Here is a 26,661-nt window from a genome sequence, read left to right on the forward strand (position 1 = left end):
CAACGCTTCAACCATGTGTAAGGTGTTGCTTACAAATACAACAATGCACTCGCATTAGATAGGAGTGAGACGCAATGCTAGCGCTAGGACTACATGGCAACCCGACAAGTAAATGCCACAAATAGCCACGCGCAGCGAACGGTAAATGGCAAGTGGCGAAGCTGGTTATTTACAATATGATGCAGCATTGTATTTACATACGGCCAGGCCTATGTGTGTGTGTGAGTATGTGCTTTGCGCGCGTGGCATGGTAAATTGCAACTCGCTGCACACGCAGCTCACAGTTGCATCAAATCGCTTGCACACTTCAGTTGAACGTGAACGCTCCGCCAGCAAGGACGCAACCGCAGCAGCGCTAAGGCAATTTGCAACGACAACCAGCAAATATTAATCACTTACAGTGTTACAGTGCAACGCATTACAAGCCGAGCAATCGCACAACTCTTGTAAATAATTACGAAATGCAAATTCAATGCGAACTACGATTTCGCTAAATGAAAACTCACAAAGAAATATCGAATTGCCAAAATAATTGACGTGTCGCAGTGTGTGCTAATATGTAGTCGCTTTTAGCGCAACAACAAACATTGCTAACGGCACAATAGTGTTTGTAGTAGTTGCATTTAACAGTGTTGATAAGAAGTGTGCTTAGTTTGACCTCAGCCGAGCGGCAGTTAACTGTTAAGTTAGGCCATTTAAGTTAGTTATGTTATTGCCAAGGGACAGGGCAGCAACGGGAAAAGGTAAAAGCTAAGCGCGAATCTGCCGGTCGGCCGGCAAACACGCTCGTTCGCTGTGTTGGTAGGCGGACAGTTAGCAGTGAAGGTGGACGGAAGGCGTTCGTTATTTTGTTTCTTTCGTTTGACTTTATTGAAGCTCTTCCTCGCTGTTTTATTATTGTCTTCTCATTGACTGCTTTATTCCGCACTTTATTCCTTACTTTCTGCGCTACGAGTATGCTGTTGCTAGGGCATGTGCTTGGCCCAAGCGAATCATTTTGCGCTAGCGGAAATTTCCTGATTGTGCTGGGGCCACCAGCGCGTATGAGTAACTCGTTTGCTAAATTAAGTAAATGTGTTCTCACGGCAAACTGTTGCTAGTCAAGCTTGTGCTGTCGAAAGCTATTAATAACGATTTTGGAAACATAGCAAATATTATTTGTGACATATATTGATTAAAAGATGTAAAACTCTTTTAGGACTTTTTAACTAAAAGAAAATTTTAATTATGAGTAAAATGTAATGATTAATGGTTTCTTGTACAAGTTGCTATGGTGATAAAAGAAATAGAAAATTCTTAGAACTAAAAGTTAAAACGGATTCTAAATATTTCGTTTCCTATTATGTAATTACAATAAAAACTTGCATAAATAAGCAATTAATTTTTAAGATTTACTATTATAAAAATTATATCTAATTAAGAAAATTAGAACAGTATGGACTTGAAATTTTTTTTAAGATTTAATTTTTAAAAATTAATTAATGTTATCAAAATTAGTTCTAATTAATAAAAGAATTAGGACAACAAAAATTAATTTTTCCCAATATTTTTTTTCTTTAAATTCATTACTCTTATAAAAACTAAATTGATTCAATATGTAATTAGAACAAAAGAAATTATTTTTTCCAATATTTTAATTTATTTAATTAATTATCATTATAAAAATTAAAGCTATTAAATTAATTACTATTGTCAAAGCTAAATTTATTTATTATAGAATTAGAACATAAAATTTTTTTTATTTTTTTTTTTCAATATATTAATTTTTTAAATAAATTAGCATTATGAAAATAAGGTATAATCATTATACTATATGTATATAAGTAGAACAATACAATTTTTTAAAATTATTTTTATCGAATGTTTAAATTTATTAAATTATTTACCATTATAAAGATTAAATTTAATTATTATAGATGTAAAACGGTAAAATGTTGAATTAAATTTTTAAATATTTTAATTTTTTTTTTAATTAATTACCATTGTTAAAATTAAACTTAATTATTGTATGATTAGATGTAAAACTTATTCATTATTATTTTTCCAGAATCTAATTTATTAAATTAATTAAAATTATAAAAATTAATTTAATTAAATCATATAATGATGATTTACTAATTTAAAAATTGTTTAGCTAATTGTTTTTATTTTTTTTTTCAATATATTACTTTATTAATAGCTTAATTAAATTTTTAACTATTTTAATTTTTGTCTTAATTAATAACTATTGTTTAAACTTAATTTATTTTTTATATGACTAGAACCTTAAAATTTCTTTTATTTTATTTTTAATATATTTATTAATTAAATTAATTTCATTTTCAAAAATTAAATTTAATTATTGTATAATTCGAACAATAAAGTTATTTTAAAATTATTTTTTTTTAATATTTTGATTTATTAAATGAATAACCATTATAATTTGATTTAATTATTAAAAACTTAGAGCGAGAAAAAAAGATTAATGAAATTTTTAAATATTATAATTTTATAAATTAATTACTACTCTTAAAACTAAATTTAATTATTGTATGATTAGATGTACAACTTATTCATTATTATTTTTCCAGTATTAAGTTTATTAAATTAATTTAATTATAAAAATTAATTTAATTGCAAAAATTGAATGATTTTCTAATTTTGAACAACCATTTTGTTAAATAATTGTTTTGTCCAATATTTTAATTTATCAAATTAATTATAATTATAAAAAGTTAAATTTTCGAAAACATAATAAATTTACAAATTTTCCTATAACTTTTATAAAAACATAATTAATTACATTAATAAACAGGAACTTACTATTCCCTACAGAAAATATGTTCACTTACATTTTTTTTAATATATATAACACTTTATTATTTCCAACAATCTAATCTAAGTTAAGAATTAGTGAAATGAACACTATTAATTTATGAACAAATTTTTAAAATTTCAACATGTCAAGTTTCTGCAACCGTAGACAATTTAGAGTTTGTATGCCTTAAAAAACTAATGAAATTTATTTAAAGCGGAAAAAGATTGATTTCACTATTTAAGTCAAGTCAAAGTTATAACTGCATTAAGATGTCCCTTATTTCCCAATTTTAGAGATTTTTGGTTTGTTTTATGTTATACATAGGTTTTGCCTTAAATAGAGGCATCCAATAAAAACAGGTTTTTTACTTTAAATTATAGCCGTGCCTAAATAATTTTCTTTTCCCATATATTTTGTATATGTAGTTGTTTGGGATTTTTTGCCACAATAAAGCAAAATGTACATTTTAAAAAGTGATAGTCGCAACTAAAATTTTTGCTCTAAATAAAAAAACATCTATTTAATTTTTTTCATAAAGCTTTCTTATAAAAGTAAATTTATGCATGATATGTGTAGGATTGAGATCGGACACCATGTCGTATGAGCAACACAGAATGTGTAATTTACTTGTATGAATGCTCAGGAGAGGTCTTAATTAATGACATGGTTTAAAGCAATAAATATTATGATTTCCTTTCAGTTTTTAAAGTAAATTAATATTTATTTCACTATATGTATAACTCATATTTATCCAACAATTGAATGATCATAGAGATCATAATTTAAGCTGGAAAATTGCATACACTTTATTGAAAAAAATATATTTGCTTAAAACTTAATAAGAATTACTAATTTTGTAGCTTCGTTGTTCTTTAGGCAGTTGTCATTGCTTTCGAACTTCTTCATGGTCGGGCAATGGAACATCTGCTCCATCGTCGGACTAAGGACTAAGTTAGTTTCGCTTAAAAATTTGGCTGCAGGCTTTATATTTCCGGAAAATTTCCTTAATTTTAATATTTTAAGGGAACATTATTATTATTTTTTTATATAAAAGCTTGCGCTCATCATTCATCATTTTTATTATCATTTCAAATATATAGTTATTACAATCATTGATTTCTTAAATTTTTAAAATTGTTATGTTTATGCGCCTTAATATACGACAAGACGTACTGAATGCTTAAATAGAAAGAAACTATAGAAAAGTAGCAAGACACAATAAGATTTACTGGCATTAGTGTTCGATTCAACAATTTGTTGATTTTTTACAGTCATTCAGAGCAAGTTAATGAAGTTACAATGAAAATTTATGCGGTTTATCGCGATTAATTACACAACCTAAAACACCAAATTAAAATAACAAAACAATAATAAAGAACACGTTATTTCGAAGAATACAATACAAGTCTTGCATAGACTACAATCAACTAACGGTAAGTACACAATATAAACACACATCCTTAATTTACAAAATAATAAATGTTTATGAAATATGAAATCATTTGAAAAGAGCAGCTATGCTTGAAATGTTTCATATACTCTAGCTACTGTGTTATAGCTAAAAATATTTATAGCCCATAGTAATATTTTCATGGTATTAGCGAATTAGAAGATTATTGAACAAGTTTGGAATTTAAAAAGTTTCTACAAGCTCCTGAGTTTGTTTTATTGTTAATCGAGGTGCATCAAGAAGCTGAGCAGGGGTTGAAGAACTAAGGAAATACGAAAGATCTTAGGCAACCATGAATTACATGAGTTTATTATAATATTCGAAATAAAAAAACATGTTTAGTGTTGTTTTTTCTGGATCAAATGACACCTCTTGAATCTCTTCAGATTGCTCTTTGTACCAAATGCGGCAATTTGCTTGTTTACGTACGCATTGAGCCAGAAATTGGCCTCATCGTTGAATAAAATTTGGCTCGAAAATGTCGGAACTTCTTGGAACTTTTCAACGATGTCGCTTCGAAAGGTTGAGCGGCTTCAGTTCTTACACAAACTGTATTTTGTATGCTGTCAATTTAAGATGTTGACGTAAAATGTGCCAAGTCGTTCCATAAGTCAGTCCGAGCTGCTGCGAACGGCGTCGATCTTTGTGCGGAAATAACATGACAGCTTGACACGACGCAAGCGTGATCTGTCAAAAAAGGCTACTAAAAAAGTGCCTCTACTTGGATCATCCTTTTGCTTATAAAATTATATTTAAATGTCGCTATATTGATTATCATTATCTGTTTGAATGAGAGATTTAGGTTATACTGTTTTTATTGGTACAAATGGTTAAGAGATTATAGCGTTGCCTTGGACAATCTTTCGTGGAGATATCTTGTCAAATAAGAAAGTTTTCCATACATGGCTTTAACTTAGATTATCCAATTTGCATGGAAGCTCATCTGTTAGTGGTTCCGACAAATGGAAAGCTTATTGTGGCGAAAAGAACGTCTGCAAAATTTTAGATCAATACCTCTAGCATTGCAAGTTTCCCGGCAAATTTAATGTTCCTTGTTCTGGGTATAATTATAAATCCACGAAGCATTTTAGCAGCTATTTTCTAATCTAGCGGTCAATATCTTTTGCATAGTTCCATTGATTGCGCTGCCAACCAAAAATCTGACATCTTATTGATTTACTAAATAACAACTACAGACTGTTAGTAGGCGGATTTTAACTGATGCAAACACAAACTTGAATATAATTAGTTCCAGAATTTGTATATAAATATGCAGAAATGCCGAATGAAGCTAATTTTGTTTAAAACGTGCCAATTTTCTGCAGTTAGTTGTCAAATGAGGTGAGCCTTGATTGTTTGGCAAATTTATTTTTCTTGTCGTGTGTCCAAAAATTACAGCAACCATCCTCTTGCAGGATATTTACAAAACACTTTATTCGAATTTGCTTAATGCATCTAGATAACCGTAATTTTGTTACGCTGCCTTGCTTCCCCTGTACTTTGGTTTTGGCTGCATAAAAATATAATAATCGTATATACACTACCAGAAGAACTATGCAGTGCAGCATTAAACTAATCTCTCGCTTGGAGTCGCACCACGTCTAAAGTGTAGAGCATTATTTGATACGCAAAAGCCTGAAAGATGACGTATCGAACAGCAACTGGTATAACTCACATAAAATGGCATAATCCAAGATAGATAACATGAGAAGTGCTTATGCTAGTTATCTGATATAACTCACAAAAACTCTTGTTTTGAGCTCAAGTGAATAACTACAGTTTTTGAGGAGAGAGTAAAGTTCAAAAGATTAAACAAAGAAGTGACGAGTCGTTAGTGATTTGACTTCATAATTAATAATTTTTTGTCTGGTATGAAAGTAATTTATTTCTGATCGAATAGAGAAGTATAATCAAACAGGATATCAACAAGAAAAAATGCCAGTTGCTTGTATGGAAAATATACAGGCTGTTGTCTAAATGGACTTGTAGTTCAAACTAGTTATATACTAGTTATATACTAGTTTGCAACTAGTTGCTATCTGAATCATCTAAGTATGTAGTAAAATGTAGTTATGTACAACCGATGGGTTAAGAGAGCGAAACAGCGTTTAGGTTATGCAAGTCGTCAGTTGGAAAGCTATCATGCCTACAACTTGAAATTCTTTGGCAAACTAAGTTAGGCCAACACTTACAATGAGGCAAAGAATGTTAGCGAAAGTTGATGGAAAGAGAAATTAGCGAAGAAAAAAAACCGAAGTAGTTATGTACACACGTGTATGTCCACTATCAAAACAGACACAACATTGGCGCGTGTGTGGCTCAACTAGCAGACACGACGTGCTGCAGAGTAAACTCTGCCTGTTTGTATTTGGCTTAAAGCGGAAGGTGCAATGCGTTGCAGGATATGCTTGTTGTGAATCAAGGCCGACTTGGCAATCTGAAAATGATTGGCCTAACGTGGCTGTTTGCGTACAAGCGAGTGTCTGTCGACATACGTGTTTCTTAAGTGTTCAGTTTGTACGTACATTCAAACCGTAGACGCATACATACGTACTAAGGCATTGAGCAAATAGCCTTTAAATGTCCTGAAATCTAATTTTTTCCATCTTTCACAATCTCAATGTAATCTTAACCGGTTACATTTGCTTGCTTCAATATTTGCCAATTTCTGTTTTTTAATTCGGCTTTTTGGAAGCAATTTGGATGCCTTGAGCTTAAGCGGAGTACTAAATGCTTCTTAAGTGAGCTAAAGGTAAATAGTTTGGCAGTACATAAAATCTCCGGCTAGATGTGAATTTGTGTGCTATATGTGAAAAAATATTATTTTTCTGCAGGATTCCAAAGTAATTTTCAAATGGCACTTTTCATATAAAATTTAAATATTTTAATAGTTTTTTAAAGAAAGTTTAGTCAAATATTGTAGATACATATGTTGACAATCTTAGTTGGTGTAAATAAGTGCCTAGTTGTCGAACAGAGGATGAGTAAGTCAGTTAAAATAACTGCAAATGTACAATTGAGGTAAGACTTTGACTCACTCTGAGCAATTTGTGTCATAAACGATTGCTTTTTCAAGATTACGCTCAAACAACGCACCCAGTGATTTTTGGGAATCGAAAGAAAAAAACGAGTGTACCAATTATGTTATAGATCTTAAGGTATATTTATAAATATCTTAAAAGTACACAGTAAAAGTTTTGAAAAATAATACTTAAACCCATATTTTCACATTTTTTCTTGTTCTAGTTACTCTCGTCCACCGACGGCGCTAAACAAAGCTCTCGACTGCTGCACCGATTTCGGTTTTTTTCGTTAATGAAAATTAAAAACAAAACCTCTACCAGAAAATATTGTCCGTACAATAACTTATGGTCGAAAAAAAAAAAATCAAAAATTGACAAAATTAAAACATTTTCTAAACAAAAATTAAAGTTTTCTCAAGAATGTGATCCTTTTTATTCTGGCAAAATTTGATTTTTGAACAGATTAAAAAACTAAAAGTCGTTGTTAGACCTCGGTGCACAAGGTATGGTCCTAAGCACGAGATGACCAAATTTATCAGACAGGGGTAGATAAGTTTTTAAAACAATTAAATCGAAACCCATAGGAAGTGAAAATAAAAAAGCACTCATTACGAAATAATGATTTTCGGGCGATTTGTTGTCGGGAAGACATTAAGGGTTATGAATTTCGGGCAAAACTACAAAATTTATAGGAAATAATTATATCGAAATTTTGTATGTAATTAAAAGCTCTAAAACTTCTATAGACTAGTTTGTTCATATATCTTCTAAATTTATATAAAAAATTCACATAACCCAGTTTTTGGTTTTTTTCAGTAAAAAAAATTTTCTTTCACAAAATTTGGTATGAACTTACCTTTTTATGCCCCAAATATAATTATCGTAAAATCATTGAGACATGATATCATTGACACTTGTTTAAAAAAATTCTTCCTGGATTGCATACAAAAATGTGTTGACGCAATTACAATTTTCAACACTATGATTTCGCTGCCTTATAACTTATAACTTTATCAGACTGTATGAAACCTCTATATATAAAACCCCTAAATGCATTGTTTCTATTTAAACTATTCATTCTTATTAATTGTTAACTGTTTTTTAAATGTGCGTAAGTCTCATGTTTGCTGAGTTTTTTACTTTCTGGCCACTAAACAGCTGAAGACGATTCGAAAATATTTTTTTTTATTTCATCTGCCAGCAAAAATTATTATTATAAGGTTTTAAAGACAAAAAAAGGATATATTTGTGTTTTTTTTTGCGGCGACATGAGTAATATAATTTTATTAAATTTAATGCCATATTATTGTACAACTTTTTAAAGTATATTAGAAAAAATTTTCATTGAAAAATATTAATAAATAAGCTTGTGACGTTAAATCTCCAGAAGCGTCTAGAAAAAAGTGGTTTAGCGGTGAACATTATAAATCGTTACCGGATCTTCTGAAACAAAAAAATTAAATTGCGTATTAAAGGTGATGTATGTCTCGAGGTAAACAGAAAAAGTCTTTTTTCTATTTTTTTAGCACTTGGAAGTAAAGAGCGCGATTTAAGCTTAAAAAATCGCGGTTAATTCTTTAATAAAAATAGAAAAAAACTCCATCTGATCACCTGTGGATTTATGTGAAAAAGTAATGTTCAAATTTTCAATATGATCGGTTCAGTAGATTTTGAGTTCTAATGTTCACGAACTTCAAAAATAACGTTTTCGGGAAAATCGATTTGAAGTTTTTTGTACATCAAATATATATACAACGGTCGGTCGTTTAAAACGCTGTAACTCCATTAGTTTGACTATAATTGACTAAAAATTTGTACACAATATTCTCGACAGAAAAAAAAATGCAAAGAAAGAATTTTAAAACCTTATACAAAATCAGCCGGTTGTTCAAAAATCTTGGTAATAATCATATGAGGGCCAGGTGAAGTTTTCACCCAATCGTATTCATCTGAAGCACAATAATATACTATTATGAGTTGAACAGGTTCTGAAATTTTGATAAATCAAATATTGGTCGATATATTCAGCATAAAATCACCAGGAAGTTCGAAAATTTGTATATTCAGTACATGAGTTCTCAGGGAAGTATTGATCCGATTGCACCCCTTTTGGATACACAGAATTACTACTGCAGGAAAAGGATTCTGTCTGAATTTCTTTGCATATCTCACTCATCGACTGATATTTTCAAACAAAAGTAAACTATAATTACTGGGGTCCACATATTCGGTACCTAGAAGCTTGAACACTTTTGGTTGGATTTGAACATATTTTTGATCATTAGGTGTCATACACTAAAGGCATTATTCGTACAAAGTTTAATCCTAATATATTAATTGCTTCTTGATTTGTGTACTGGAAACTGAACGAATTAAGTGAAATTTTAAGGTACTGCGATCCCCTGTGCCAAATTACAGTTTTATACTTTACTTTTTATTTTTTAGCGGTTTCAATTTTAATTCCGATAGCTTTCAAATCCCACAACAACCCTAATAACACTAAAAACAAAATATATCCTCTTTTGATATTTTTCTGCATTCTAATTTTCCTATGAGTCCAACTCCGACAAAACTAAAACGAACGTGAGTTGAAAGTGCATTTTATCAACTTTACGAATTTTATGAATGCCACTTGAAAAAATCTTTGTCACGCTAAATCTCTTCTTTTTCAATTGAGTCGCTGAAAACTTAGACCACTACGTCACAGAGGCTACTTCTGGTGGTTTTTTCTCTGCTCACATAATGACTTTTTTCTAGAGGAGGAGTCTTCCGTAGGGAGCTCTCCAATAGGTTTCCTGTGCGGAAGTGCAGCTGCTTGAGCATTCGCCCTGAGTTAGTCAAGGAGTATCCGTCCTTGCTAAAAATGGCATCAAGCTACTTCATCATCAGACTCGTTAGATTGCATGGTTATGGCGAAATCACTAAAAACTGTTAAGCCGTTGAGCTAGCAAGAGGAGCACCCGTACCCTGCTTATATCGGAGTGGAAAGGAGTTGGATCTTCATAGTCATCTTGCGTTCTAGTACTGGATCTATAGACCTCGCGTGAGTTAGCAAGTGTTGACCGACGGCCAGCTTCTGTGCGATGCGCGATACATCTAGCCTACAGGAGATCGACTGAACTGTTTGCTCTTAGTAAAGTTCATTTTGCTGCAATTGCACTTAACATTGTCCAATAAGTACTCAGGTTGAAAGGCTGGTCCAATGTCCAAGTTGTATGAATCATCTGCTCTTTTTGAGCCTGCGCAAACCTGGCGTTTAAACATCTCGGCAGTCATACAGACATTAGCTGCCTTCACAAATTTGTGATTGCCCCAAAGCGTCGATCTATGAGTTCTAGATACTACAAAGAAAACAACCTTATAAGCTGGCCATGCGTGGTACATCTTCGAATGGATTTCGCATTGACTAAAGGCATTAATAACCAAAACTGTCATATTTGGATAATAGAAAATACCGTTTTCACGTGTGGTGATAAAATCAGAGAAATTAATCAAATTTCCAAGTTTGCCATATCCGAACTGCCAGGTTAATACTTGAGCTTGAGTAATATTTTGAGTAGACAGCTAATATTGGGATAATTTCAAATTTCGAAAATATGTATAATATATTTCAAAAGAGACTTAAGGTGACGCCTTTTTATGTTGGCATTTTCGCACTCAACTCTCCATTTTGTGGTTCGCGCTCAACTTTCAGTGCACTGTAGGGAAAATGTGAGTCATAATTTTTTATAAGTCTCCAATTACTTTCCCATTAAACCATAGGCTCGTGTAAATTTTGTGCGAAATGCCATTCCGTATAATGGAACGTTTTAATTGTTGTATTTTTAATTGACTCAAAATGCCGTTATGCTTCTTAATATTTTGCGTGCCTCGACGCACTTACTATGGGCTTTGGCAACGCCTTTTACGGCACAAAGTTGATATTTTAAAATAATTACTATATTTATTTCAATTATCTGTAATAAACACCGTTATTTAGTTTGTTTTATGTTCGAAGCTCATAAAAACATTAAAAACTTCGGTGCAATTAATTTAATAGCTTTTATATTAATTGATTTTAGTGTGACATGCCACATGTCTATCTAAATTGCAATAAGTTGGCGATTTAGTCATGTACTAGAACACAAGTTGATATCAGTTTATAAGGAATGCTTTGCGAGGTAGCCGGGGTAGCCAAGCAGAGGTTTTTCATTATACCTTTGTTATACAAAAGGCTTTGGCTTACTTTGTGGATAATGTTATACATTAATCCTAAAAAATTCTTAATCAAGAAAATATCAGACATAATTTTACGATTCTGAATAGATATTGTACTTTTCTACGCTGTCACCTTGCCCGAAAAAATGTACTCGCACTTCTGACAGTCAATGGGTTGCATCCTCCAGTTCCGCCTGCGAAAAGTATTAGCAATAGTCTGTATTCATCTATTTTAATAATCCTGTGTGTAGCTCCATGAAACTCATAGTTTCTTAGCATGATATTAAATAAATTGAATCGGAACTACCTCTGTCAGAAATTCAAGTGAAATTAGGCTCCAAAAGCCATTGCACTTGCGAGCTTAAGTTGGTTTCAAATGCGGACTTTTTATTTATTTTAGCTTTCTCTTAGGAAATAAATAGTCCCTCAACCTTAATATTCTCATTAAAGCAAGCAGACGCGGAAGGATTAATTTTTGAATTTAATATGATAACAGGTCTTGAGTAGTGTGATCTGTTTGTACACATAGCTGAAAAATACCTCAAAATAACTCTCTAAATTTATACAGATGGTGCTTACTATAAATCAGTCCAAATATTTAATTTGTTAGTGTGATGTGTCGTTCTAAAGAAAAAATCGGGTATTAAGTATCTGAACTAGAGATAGGATTACAACTAGAAGTATCTCTATACAATCCTATACAAGAAATTTAGTACGAGGGGTCAGTTCAAAATTGTAAACTAAACCGAATGGGACAAGGCATCATCTTTATAATAACACCGGCCGTCAAATGAAAATTTTTTGAATGTTGTTAGTATTTGAGCCACAAATATCACCAATTTTTACTATTTTAAACACGAAACACGAAAACACGAAAAATATTGTCCTATCACATCAGATTTTTTTAAAAGAAGGAAAAAGCATTTTTTTTCAAAATGTAAAGAAAAAATCAATAATTATATTACAAAAACATATATTTGAACATTTACAAAGAAAACATTGAGTGTAAACAATGCTACATGACTATTTGGAGTGACATCTTTTACGTTTCGCGACAAAATTACGTCTGGGTGTAGTCTATTTGTGACCTTTGTTTTTATGTCCTGGTGGAACTTTTTCCATGCTCTTCTCTGTAATCACCAAGATTATCAAGAAAAAAGTCCATATGTGGATCTAGAAAGTGGAGTTTTATGCTCATATTACACCCCAATTTCCGATACTTATCTAATAGATTTGCAACCTTATTTTTATAGTTGGGGTGTTTATTATTTCCTCGAAAACTGTTGACAACATCCAATCTTCCGAATCAGTGTTATTCATTTTTCATCAGCCATCAAAGATCTGATTTGCGGTCCATCGAACACTCCTTCTTTCTGCATTAGATAATTTTGGAAATTTTTTAAACAGCTATTCATAACAAGCATTGTTTTTATCTAATGCTTCAACGAGCTGTTGTTTCATCATCCCGAGTTTGATATGAAGCGGTGGTAGTAAAATTTTTTCAGGACTAATTAATTTTTTTTGTATTACGTTTTTTGTTCCTACTTTCAGATTTTTTCGAGGATTCCATTGTTTTTGTACGCAGTGTTTGTTTCATGCTCTACTGTCCTACTCGCACAAGAAGCATGGAAACTTTGCATATCCTGACTGCTGGCCTAATATCATAGTTATAATTTTTAGATCTCCACAAAGCTGCCAACCGTGTTTCCAATTTTATTTAAAAATGTTTCTTTTTCAAATGAACAGAATGAGTGACTGGAACAGAAGCATACTGATTAGTGTTGTGTAAAAGAACACCTTTTATACTCCGCTTCGAAGAATCTATAAAAAGTCTCCAATCTCCAGAATTATATTTTACTCCTTTTCTTTTCTATAAGATCGGGAATTTTCTTAAAATACACTAAAAAAAGGTACAAATTCTGCTTCACGTTTTCTATACCATGCAAAATATGTATTTGGAGCTAACAGATGTTTGGCATGAAGTCTAGATCCAAGAAGTTAAGCAGATTCTTAAGAAAGATTTAGTTCTCTAACTAAATCATTTAATTCACCTTGAGTAAATTATTGTGGTTGATTTAAAATTGGTTCATAAACTTCCGTCGACTCTTGACGCTGTAAATTTTGTTCTGATGATGTTGAACTGAGATCAGATATTGAGCTTGGAAGGGGCACTGGCATATCTGAACCATGTGGAATCGGCCGTGCAATTGTAGATACATTTGCGGAGACAATTTTATTTTTATTTTTAGCATTAAAACCTTTCAAATATGTACAGCAAAAATAACAATCATCAATATGATTTGTCTGCTCTCTCCATATCTTAGATCTACCGAAAGGTAGAGATTTTTTTTTTTTTTAACTGATGTGATACGATAAAATGAGTTATAATTTCGTGATCAGCACTACCAAATTAGAGGGAAAAAATAATCAGAACTTTAACAAGGAAAATGATGTCGGCCGGTGTAATTAAAGATGTTAAAGAAATCAAACGCATCTAATTTAATGTTATGGCCAAGAATATAGCTTTATAATAAAGATGTTGTACAAATGACCGGCTTGGTGAGCTAGAATAAACTCCAGCCTGGTCTAATTTATGCCACTTTTTGCAGTAGTTGGGGCGAGATGGCAGCTTTAACGCGACAATCGTCTCGTGCATATCCGTGTATATATGCGATTTCATGCAACGCCCATGACCTAAGATAATACGCCAATCACCTCTTCAGGAGTCAAAAAACATAGGCCTATTAGTTTATATTTTATGTACGGGAATAAAAATAACTCATTTGGTACCACGTCAAGACTATACGGTGGATCACTCATCAAGTCCATATTATGATTGCTCAAAAATGCAGTTGTTTCAGTCGATGTGTGAGAGCTCGCATTGTCATTGGCTTTCCTGATTTTTTGAAAGAGAACTGACTATCAAATGGTTATATACCATTCATTTACCGTTCTACATTGTTCTACTGGTTTGGTTGTGACAAGTTCAGTTTTACCAAAAACCACGCAACCACATGCTTGGAAGTGCTTCGTGCCTGAACAACTTATGTTGGATTCGGCTCACCTTGAAGCTCCCATATAGTCGATAATTGCTTAATTTCGGCCTCATACACGCCCACGACATCATGGACGTACTTGAAAGCACCGCTATCGTATTTTGTTAACATTTCTCTTGACTCTCGACTGTTTTTTTTTACAGTCAAATGCTCTTGCAATATTGAATGTATTCCCACTATTGCTCACTTGACGATGTAGTACTAGAGTTTCCGGAACAACAACTGATTTCAAACGAACTTCACGAAACTCGCTTTGGAGTGATTTACAAACTCGATTAAATTTTCCATACCATTCGAAATATAAAAAAAAAATCAGTAAAATCGTACCAGGACCTCATAGTAAAAATTACCATCAGTGGTCTTACGTTAAAGACTAAGTGGGACATAAAAGAAATTGAAATTTAAGTGCTTTTTAAGTTCAGTAGTTCTGCTTAGTAGTATTTAGTTGGAATTACTTGAAAGGTGATGACGCCGGATGTAACATAAGTACGGTCAATTAAACCAAATGCGTAAAAATCTGATTTCGTCTTAAAGTCGTTATTATTACATTACTACAAAATAAACTTACTTACACCATGAATTATCGACGAATTGGAATGGACGCCTTCAAACTCTGCTGCTGTCTTTGACAGTGGCCAAAAGTGCCGCTTTAAATAAATTTGCAAGTAATTTTGTGGAGGTGCACGGTTCTCAAACGCTATACTCCGCCACTACTCACTTCCTATACCTGCAACCGAAGAGTTTCCGACCACAAAATTTCCCGACGCTAAACTTTTGCTTGTAACTCTCAGAAGCAACAAGTTGGAGAATTAGAAAAAAGTCGAAGAAAAGCGAAGCGAGTTTACGCGGCACAGTTCGGCTATATAAACACACAAGCACATACTTATGCTAGACCAAGTTCTAACTATTTTGCGCCTGCTGCGCTGTTGGCAACCAGTAAATATCGATGACATTTAATTTCCGCCATTGTCGGCAACACTAAGGAGCCGCTAAAATAATGCTGACGGCAAAACGCCGACAACAATGGCAAAGCAAAAACAATTACAAATATGTATATGTATGGTGCATTCATACTAATATTATATTACAAAATTTAGTGTGCAGTAACTCTTCAGGGCTGCCCGGCTGGGAGTTGGTCAAGTGTTTCTCTTTAAGTTCAGGTACTTACTTCAGAATCAGAACATCAAGTTGATCCAATATGCCCCAGATAATCAAAAGTACTCCAAGGTACTTGGTGCGGTATTTGAACGAGAGCTCTGTCGCATAGTTATTAGTTTTGCTCACTTTCTAAAGTCATATTACACATTTTTTTCCATCAGGCAATGTCAAAGGTTAAAGGTTCTGGAAAATGTAAATCCATTGGAGATTAGTGCACATATTTCTAATATCTACACTCCCATACACATATATGTATATATGTATATATACTAAGAATGATTTTTCATATGTAGTTTTCAGCGGCACATTTTCGCCACGTTGCGTGCCAAATACAGCTTGATTGCTGTGGTAGGGGCGGAAACCAACCACAACTATTTGTCTCCAAAGGCAGTTACAAGTCGCGTAGTAGGAAATGGAAAGAAGTCTGTTGAAAGTGGAGACTGAAACTGGCACGCGTTACTTGAGGTTTGGTGGCAAGGAACAAAAGCCGTCCATATAAAGTGTTAATGTTGGCGAATATGCTGCACAGTAGCTCTGATTGTTGGCCATCTGCCAGATGAAAATATTTACATGTAACCTGCATTATCGGAAAATCGATGAAGGAAAAGTAATACTAACAGAGTTTAATATAAATGTAACTGAAACTAGAAGAAGGAAAAAAATATGTATAAGTTCTTCAAATATCAAGTATTGTTATTTTTTTTTTTAATATCTGAGCTAATGTAGGATTTTCACTAAAAATAGATCGTAGTTTAAAAATGAACAAACAGGTATAAGTTCCAATCGATCCAATAACGAAAACTCATTTTCAAGATACTACTAGACCGATTAATCGTATGAGGTTGAGTAAGCTCTTAGTGGATGTTTTAACTGATCAGTGCCAACCAGAGTTATCGTGTTTAGATATCTTAAAAATCTCTCCGGGCTGCCAGTAGGGAAAATTGTTTGGTAGCAGAGGCGGCATAGTCTTCTCAACACTTTGTTTTTAACTGTCCCGTCTATGCGAGATAAAGGCCGAAACTGCTTAAATCTTATACCTTCAGATATCTGTTGAACTAGCGGGTATAGAAATTAAATGCCTGAACAGATTTGTGTTGCGTTTAAGGAGCCTTGACAAGTTGTCTAATTATAAGAGTTTTGGTTCTTCCCATTGGAACTTTTTTTGCAGTTCAAGTGTGAGTCTCATCTTGGGAACCAGTTATAAAACATAACTTAAACTAAAGCCGGTAAATCTTACAATTTACTAACAGATTTTTGACAGATAATGGAATTAAGTAATCTAACTCCTTGCTATAGAGATTTCTGTACACCTTATCAGCCACGAATTCCTTTATCTCTGTATGAAATTGCCGCATTTATCAAGGGTTGGCCTCTTGGCCAGACCTAATATCATCTACTTATATAAATACCCTCTCCGATTATTTGCCGGTATTGAGAAACGTATTCTCTATTTTGGAATTTCAGAGAAAAGGTATAAATGATAGTGCGACTAAATGGTCCAAGAGTTTTTCGAACCGTCCAGATGAAATCAGTTTCTTACGAACAAAAGTAGTTACTTCTCGGCTTTCGCTAACATTATAACCGAATTTATGAGCGTGGACTACTTATTAAAGTTTTTTTTTTATTAAATATGTATTTATATTTGCACAACTAACTGTAATTTAATGGTCTCACTACTATGTGGCGCCATTACGTGCCCCGCTTTGTGCGATTGAAAATTTTACATTTTGTGTAAAGTCACAGTTGCAGCTACTAATAGCACTGCGGCCAGCCGACCAACTTCATAACTTTTCAATGCAGCTCCCTCGCTCGCTCTCTTCGCCCGCTCAGCTTTCGCAAGAAGCACTGCGTGAAGCGGAAAAACTTTGTTACACCGACTGCCTTGAGTGCCGCGGTTACAGGCCACTCAGTTCGTCCGTCGCCGCTAGGACCACTTGTGCTGTCGCGGCGCTGTCGGCAGTGAACAAGCATAATAACAACAAATTAATGACATGCTAAGCGAACGCGTTGATTATGTTAGTTATAAGTAAATTGCTGTCGGGTCGCCGCGTTGCACTTTTAATTGTTCAAAATTAAAGTTTTATCAACCACGGTATTTTGTTGACTTCCCTTAGCACTGCGAGCAACCAGATTACACGATTTGAGGGCGAAGCCCTCACTTGTTGCTTTATAATGTCATTGTGTGTTTATGCGATGGAGACGTACAAAGTATGAAGGGCACATTTTGGCAAATTTATTATTATTTTACTTTAGTAATTTATGAGCCACATAATAGCATGATGCATCTTGGCTATAAATCAAAGTGGTTCAATATAGTACACTATATGTATTTAATTGATATTTCTTGCTCTCGCAACATGTGGCTACTGAGTATTATAGTCTAAAATTATCGAAATTCTACTATAATAACTACCGAATATGTGCACCTCAGTGCCTAAGTTTTTTTTTCGAAAATATCGGCCCAACATCAAAAATATTACTGAAATTCGGAGAGAATATTACTATGATAAGAGGAAGCCATGGTCTCAAAAATGGGTAAGACCGAAGAATCTAAAAACTCACATAGGTAAACATAATATGAATACTGTCGAACTTCCCGTTGCCTCTATAGCACCCACATAGCTCAATATGTAAAGTATTTCAATAAAATTCAGAGATAATTTGCTTTTGGTAACGATTTGTCAATATTGATCTGTAATAGCAAAACACCGTGGCCCTCATACCAGGTTGTTCCATAAGTTTTGTCGTTTTCTAAGAAAAACACAATTTTATGATTGAAAAATCAATATAATCTCCCTGAACTTTAATACACTTGCTCAAACGATCCTCCAATCTGTGGATCCTATCCCTGAAGACAGAATCCCAGCGGTCCGCAAAATACGCTTTAACAGCCGTTATGATCTTTTCATTTGATGAAAAACGCTTGCCGCGCATAAACATTTTTGAGTTCTGGAAACAAATGGAAGTCACTTGGGCGAAATCTGGTGAATTAGATGGATGTTCCAACAATTCGAACTTTAATTCATGAATTTTAGCCATTGTCAATATGCTCTTGTGACACGGTGCATTGCCCTGACGAAAAAGGAAAAAGAAATAAATCTTCTGCAAACCTGGTCTTTTTCACGAATTTTTTACTTCAACTGTTTGCAATACAAGTAATATTCATAGTTAATTGCTTTACCAGTTTGTAAGTAATCCACAAACAAAATTCCTCCGGCATCCCAAAAAACTGATGCCACAACTTTCTTGGCCGATTTCCAGACACGAACTCGTTTCAAAGCCAAACAACCAGGTTCACATCACTCTTTAGCCTCTGGTTTTGATGCAAAATCATGGTGATGGATTCAAGTCTCATCCATAGTAATGAAACGACGGACAAAATTCACTTTATCCTTTTTAAAACGCTCCAATCGTGTTGAGAAAGTCGCATTCGAATGTGTTTTTGTTCCATTGTTAGCGAATGCGGTACCCATTAAGCAGCCAGCTTTCTAAAACCCGAAATTTCGCTTAAAATATGGCTCACACTGCCTAATAAGATGTGCAGAGCCTCTACTAAATCTCTCTCAGTCCATCGACGATCTTCCAAAACCACAGGATATGGTTTTGGCTATGATTTCTAGTGTTGATTCGCTTTTTGGACGTCCTTCACGTGGATCGTCTTCAGGGCTCATACGACCCCGTTTGAATTCAGCAACCCCTCTTTCTGCTTTTCTAATTGCACTACATCTCGTGGGTATTACTTTGAAGAAGACAAAATAAACATTCAAAAACTGCGCCTTAAAAATGAAATATTTTAATTATTCAAAAGTTTTGTGAAGTTTTCAAAGGAAAATATTTTAGACTCGACCATTACGAAGTCATTTCCGACAGTTCCTCAGATAAAAGGTGAAAGAAATATGTGTTATAATTGAGTCCACAAATCAGCTATTGGACGAAGAAAAAAGCAAAATTGTTTATTTGGCAGACCGTTTTACAGAAACAAGGCAATTTTGCTGAACATTTTCGATGTTTTCATAAAAAATTGAAAATATGAGCATTCTTTTATATGGTTTATAGTACATACTATAAGTTAAGGTCAGATCTTTGAAAAAAATATACAATTTTATATTTCCAAAAATACTGGCTTGATTTTTGAAATATATGTAAGGCACTCTGAGTGTGATTTTGCTTTCCTTTCTTAATAATTTGGTAAGCTCAATGTAGAACTACGAAAGCATATATTTCGATTATTTTGGTCCAATGTTTTTAGTTTTGAAAATTAACTGTATAAAGCGACAATTTAAATATTGGCACCAAACTTCGCGTGTGATTGAACGATTAGTGTTATTTGATTGCTGCTTTAGCGAATTTCCGTATTTCAAGTAACGTAGTAATAATTTACGCATAAACTTACAAATGTGAATATACATATGTACATACATATATGTACATATACGAGTATATACATCCAGCATTTATTGTATATCTGCTCTCGCTCTCGCCAAGTTTGCATTTTCTCAGTACGCGGATAATGCCTTTTGAATTATTGTTTATACATATATGAACATTCATTTTGTGTGCATGTGCACAGTCTCTGCTAAAATTAGACGTACAAGTGAACTGTGCAAGGCGCGACGCCGATTTACTTTAACTTCGTCGCCAGAAAGGCGCGCGCAGCGATTCATGAAAATGTAACTTCCTTTTGAATATGCATAGACACACAGAAACCGCTGCCATACACCGCATCCCGCATAAATACCCAACAGTTTACATATGCTCATACAAGTATTGGCCGACGGATTGCACAGAATTACTTTTACTGTTACATCCTTACAGGGCTCTGCTGTTGTAGCCTTTGTTAGTAAGTATCTTCGCTAGTAAGTGGTAATGTGGTGAAATTGTGTAGACAGCGTCCAAAGCGAAATGTCTGTGAGGACTTTTGTCTGCATAGAAATACCATCTATGTATGTGTACGTGGAGGCAGTGAAGAGGAGGGCTCTATCAATGTAGATTAGTCTGCGCACGTGTTTTGCTTAAAGTGGAGACAGGTAGCCGAGGGTGCTGAGAGTATATAAATAGCATTGTAATTGGGTTCAAGTGCATTGAAACACGAAAATTGCTTGTGTTCAAGCGAATCTGAGAATGATTTAATTCGACAAATATATTAGCAATTTAATGATAATAAAGTGCTTACAAAACTTCGAGGTAATTGGCTGATATTAATATAATTTGAAAGGTGGTGTTACCATATCTAACGGGTTTTTTATAAAAAAACTTTATACGTAACTTTTATAATTCCGATTTGGAAGTGAGACTTTTATAAAACAAATAGAAATAATTATGTCATTCTCTAATATAGTTTTTCACAGAAAAATGCGAAGTTGCCAACTGCTTACAAAATTTAAACACAAAAAATCGCTAAGAAGGAAAAGTTGACAAATTGAGGATGTTTAAAAGTTGTATAACTGTCACCTCTTTATTAAATTTTAAAAATAAAACGTTGCCATATGTTTGGATTTAAAATAAAAACATATTAAAAATAAATAAAATGAAGAAATTTTAAGAAGTGTGGATATATAAAAAAGTGAAATTACAAACAAGTTTAAAAAGAGTTGCCACCTATTTGAAATTTCATAAATAATTTAATTGTAAAATGAATTTAATTCTACTAATTTGGCATGAAAGTAAATATTAGTAAGAATGAATTATGTCGGAGTTATTTTTTACATGGAGAGAAGGCAACTCAGACATTTAAATAGAATATACATGTTGGGAAATTGCCAACGTTGGCCGCATAAAGAAAGGCCTGTATAACTTTTATCTGAAGCGGACATATTGATATTCACTGGGTATACTTACAGCTCTGGTCATAGCAAGCTTGCATCTTATATGCATCGTATCGGTAAGCCTGCCATAATGGAATATTGCTTTGGACCAGAGCGATAAAAGCATATTTTTGGATCTTGGAACCTGCTAACGTAGGTAGCGCTTCGGCTCAATGAAATCATAAACCTATAATGTTCTACGGGATTTTTCGATAGTGGAAGGCGCTGAAAAGTGCCGCATGTATGATGAACCAAGAACCACATCAACTATGGCGCTTGCTGCATATAGCAGCGGTGACCATGGACTCACAGAATCTGGGTACTTAGATTACTGCGAGCATCTGTACTCTGGAATCCTCGCACACGTTGATTTCATTCCAAAATACTTGGATTAACAAATTACCGAGCCTAGCCCTGGCTGCCGTTTTTCTGAAAACATATCTTATAAGGAGGCAAGGAAGTGAAGGACTCGCTACAGAATAGGGACGTAAGCTTTTTTATGGATAGATCAAAGTTTGCGATGAGAGTTGAGGGAGGAGTTTTTGATCACTGCAGCATGTTCCAAACAGAAAGGTAGCAGTAAATCTACTGTCTGCCTCATTCGATGTGATGACTAATTACTCTAATAGTAGGGCCTCGATATTAGTCTTGAGTTCACTTACTATAAGCTCAACACTAATTGAAAGAATATCTAGAGTTCTCATCTCTAGCATGGAGTTCTAAATGATTACACTGGTTTGGGTGTCTGGGCACAGCGGTATTGCAAAAAACTGAAAGGCAGATAAGCTTGCTAGGATAAGTACTTAAGTCTCAATAAATACGTAACGGGAACGGGTAGGAGGTTCTTTGGCTTCTTGTGAGATTCACTACTTGATTGTTGGTCCTCAGACTAGCTTAGCAATTGTTGGTCCACTACTGACAGGTGTTTTAAGTGAACACTGTCCAATTGAGACTCATGCGATAAGATTGAACACTTTTTCGGATACCTGTTAGATCAGCTGTTTGGACAAATAGCTAGCATCTACTCTACACTTCTTCTTCGAATGTCCTTGTCAGATGAAGAAAAAACCACCTCCGATCTCAAACTACTCTTTTAGATATCTAAATACATGACTTTTTCATCTAGCTTCTCAAGGAACTGTACATAACAGTCTAAGTGTGATCTCTCGCCTAGCCTAAACTAGGTGGCCAAAAACTGTATCATTTATAACAGAAGTTGAAGTGAATTTAAACCTTCAGGAACTTTTTTGTAATACAAAATAATATAAACTATTTTTGCGTCATAGTATTTCTCTAAGAGAGCCGAGACCAAATCGCGCCAAAGTCGTTGAAAGATTTGTTTTTTATCTCATTTTACTTACTTAAGTACTGTCATGAATATAGTTTTTTAATTAGCTGGCAACTCTTTGTAGAATTTCGATGTTAGTTGTATATTTAAAGAAATCTTCTCTAAACTACTCACTGTATTTAGCTTTTATTAAAATATTTTTTCAACTGTAAATATCCATATAAGTATTAAAAAACTACCACTCATGTGCTCCCTACTGCCATTGAATGCAATAGTTTGAGGTGTGTGGTGAAAATTTTAATATCAAAAGCGATAAAATGCATATATCAGCACTCATTCTCAACATGAAGAGGAATGAGAATGCACACACATCAATATTTGCCAGTAAAGAGTTATGTACATCTTCTCAATCATATGCACACGAGTCACGTGCGAGGTTTTGAATTAAAATTTTATAGTGCTCTCCTTATTACAGTTACGAATTGTGAGAAATGGCACTCAATAAATAATCTAGGCTAGAAATACTCGCATGTGAATGATTATATGAATTTCTTAAAGATTGCTTAAGCACTTCTAAGGCGATGTAAAGGAGCTTTACTGCTTTGAGTTCTAGCATTAAAGTTGGTAATGAAAGCGAGATGGCAATGTAATGGAAACCTAACTACTTGCACTTAAGAAGATGCTTTTAAAACTGAAAATAATTGAATGAAAATTGCCTATAGAGATAAGTTTGTTGGGGTGTGAGTTTAAATATCGTTAAAAATAAAATTAATCCGGTACCTCCTTCTTCTTTTTGGCGTAGACACCGCTTACGCGGTTATGATCGAGTTTACAACAGCGCGTCAGTCGTCCTTCCTTTTCACTGTTTGGCGCCAATTGGAGATTCCAAATATAGCCAGGTCCTTCTCCACCTGGTATTTCCAACGGAGAGAAGGTCTTCATCTCTGCCTCTGCTTCCCCCGGCGGGTACTGCGTCGAATACTCTCAGAGCTGGAGTGGATGACATAACCTAGCCAGCGCAGCCACTGTCTCTTAATTCGCCGCACTATGTCAATGTCGTCGCATATCTCATACAACTCATTGTTCCATCGACTGCGGTATCCGTCGTTGCCAATGCGCAAAGAACCATAAATCGTCCGCAGAACTTTTCTCTCGAAAACTCGTAACGTCGTGTCATCAGATGTTGTCATCGTCCATGCCTCTGCACCATATAGGAGGACGGGGCGTATGAGTGACTTGACTTTACTTCTCAATTGCCTCCTCAGTCCGAAGAAGCACCAAATTTTTTTAAAGATTGGTCGTTTTAGGCTAAAATTCCATATTTGATCATATCAGAAAACTGATAGGTAGATTCATAGTAAACTTTATAGAGAATATGCAGGAAAAATTTATATCAGGTCAAATATAAAATATAAAATTTGAAAAATGTGGTTTTAAGAAATGCGTGTTGAAAGATAAAGAGATATCTCCTGGTGCTCGGAGTCAACTGACCCGCCGCTCATTAGTTAGCTAGGAACGCCTTCTACCGAATCCAGTTGGTGCGCGCACGCGGCGAAGTACTTTCCGGACAAACCTTGTACCATTCATTTTGACATGTTGGTCGGTCTGAAGGAACTCGATGTGCACCACACCACGATAATGTAAGAAAACTGTTAAGATAATATTGATTTTTGACTTGCTTTCACGTGGTTTTTTCGACTTCAGTTCACCTCTGCCACAATACTCGGCCGTTCGATTGTCTGCGTTCGGGTCGCAAGCATAGATCCAAGACTCATCGTTAACGTGACGTGATTTTGAAACCAATCGTGCTTTTACTTTTCTAAGGCCCAATGATCTTTCAAATGTTTTCTCATCTTTTCGATATTCCAATGATGCCAGTAAGACGGCAGCTGTCCTGAGCGTGGTTTGTCGTCAACGCGTTCTCGACCCTCTTTGTATAATTTTTACCAATCAAAAGCATTTGCTAGCGACAAACAATTATCACCGAAGGCCATCAGAAATTTGATTCCGCCACAAGGTTAAATGGAACTTCATTGTTGAATAATTTCACTCATCGCAAAACCGCCGAATTCACTTCAGAATGACAAGCGTATACAAAACACTAATAACTATTTTGATGTGAAATATGGCAATGATGTCGCTGACAGTCATATCAACTTAGAACAAAAATATTTTGCTGTCCTAAATAAATTCCCCTTACATAAGCTTTTATAACTCCTTTCATAATAAATGATTTTAAACGTTACATAATGTGCTTGAAAGTAGTTTTGTGTATTTATAAAATAACATTTGCTTGTTGTTATTATACTCCGAATGTACTCCTGTTACAAGAAATAATGCAAAGTTGATTCTGTGCTTGGAGCGCCAGGAAAACTATAACACTTATTACAGGTTATATAAGTATCACAAAAGTTGTAGGTCTCACTCACAATCAGAGGATTTATTGACACTTTGTTGCAGCTGTGTTTGAGAATATACTACAAACGCAACTTTTACAATAAACACAATTTGTTTCCAGCTCACTTTTGCCGCAAATAGTAAAAGTGAAAATATAGGTAAATGAAAAACTTTGTTGTAAATGTGCGCGTTGTAAATGAAAAAGAAGCAGATGCATATATATAAAAATGTGTGTTCATATGGGCACATTTTTTTTTTATATGTAATGAAAATTTAACTCGCCAGTCGATTGTTCAATTGCATACACGCAGCTGGTAAGTTTTCTGGCTGACATCCAATGAGGTTTCCTTTGAGAGACTGTGGTGTGAAATACACTAGTCTCATACTACTACCAAACAGATACACAACTGAAACTAATCTGACATTTTTTCTAGATCTTCCACTTTTTTTTGAAAAAATATCATTCACCCGAAAGAACTGCTTTATTTCTGATAATTATTTCCTTTTTTGAATCGTTAAAATTTGTTGCTTTTCGGACTAGTTTCATTTAAGTCAGAAAATACTTGTTATAAACTTAAATACTGATATATAGTATTTTCTGACTGATATGTAACTAATTAACTGAAGAGCTTAAAATCTAAATCAATTGAAAGATTTATCAGAGAGAGAGAGAGCATACCTACTCCGCCAAAGAGTTATGGCTAGTGTGGTTTTTCCAAGCAGCGTACATACAAACATATGTATGTATGTGTTTTTCATTGCCACACACAGCAGTCGAAGCCCAATTAAAAGTTTCAAACAAAATTTCAATTGTTGGAGTTAACACAAATTGAATGATAAGAACAATGGTCAACATATTTTTTGGGTTACGCAGCAAATTTCATTTAATTTATTAAATATTGAAGTCAGAGCTTAATTATTTATGGCAGAAATCATGTAATTAAGCACTAAATGAAGGCGGAAACGGATATTATATACCAATAAAGGACATTGTAGGCTGTTATTTATTTAAAATGCTACAGAATAAAATATAAATTTAGAGAGCTAGATCAAAGGAGCAGTAGATACGATGAAATATGGATAAATACGCCGAGTAATCGAGCTCAACACGTGGACTATGGCCTAAATACGGTTATAAAACAAGTGCGACAGAAAATGTACCATCTAACATAAAGATTTTCGAACATCCGGTTGACTGTGTACTAAAGGGTGATCCTTGTCGAGGTTCCCTACTTTTTAAGAGAAAAAACATGAAAACTTCAAATTTAATGGGGAGTGTTTTATTATCATTCGAAAGAACACCCTTTGGCATTACTTTTTGAAGATTATATCTTTCAAAAGTTGCCCGCGATTCCGTGTCGATGGTCCATCTCTTGAGTTCAATTATCTATGACTTATTCGAAGATTTCGACTGGGCGTGATGTTTTGCTTCAAGACCTGAATCGAAGCGGGATTGACCGCATAGACTTTGAACTTTACATATTCCCAAAG

At 34.0% G+C, this 26,661-nt stretch overlaps 1 protein-coding gene across 5 annotated transcripts in view; it reads left to right on the forward strand.

The window, feature by feature from the left end:
* Positions 1-289: 289 nt before the first annotated feature.
* The window catches only part of LOC105224493 (sex determination protein fruitless), a 419,068-nt gene continuing 392,696 nt past the window's right edge, over positions 290-26,661 (forward strand). For 2 of the 5 annotated variants that reach the window (XM_049448213.1, XM_049448212.1), the window contains exons 1-2: positions 291-743; positions 4,069-4,230. The gene's annotated coding sequence lies outside the window, so the exon portion shown is untranslated. Of the gene's footprint in view, positions 744-770; positions 802-4,068; positions 4,231-26,661 lie in introns of those variants that run through there. The other 3 variants (XM_049448201.1, XM_049448214.1, XM_049448203.1) reach the window with 3 other exon arrangements.

The sequence above is a fragment of the Bactrocera dorsalis genome, chromosome 2 (assembly GCF_023373825.1).
Source record: "Bactrocera dorsalis isolate Fly_Bdor chromosome 2, ASM2337382v1, whole genome shotgun sequence".
In the NCBI taxonomy this organism is placed as follows: domain Eukaryota; kingdom Metazoa; phylum Arthropoda; class Insecta; order Diptera; family Tephritidae; genus Bactrocera; species Bactrocera dorsalis.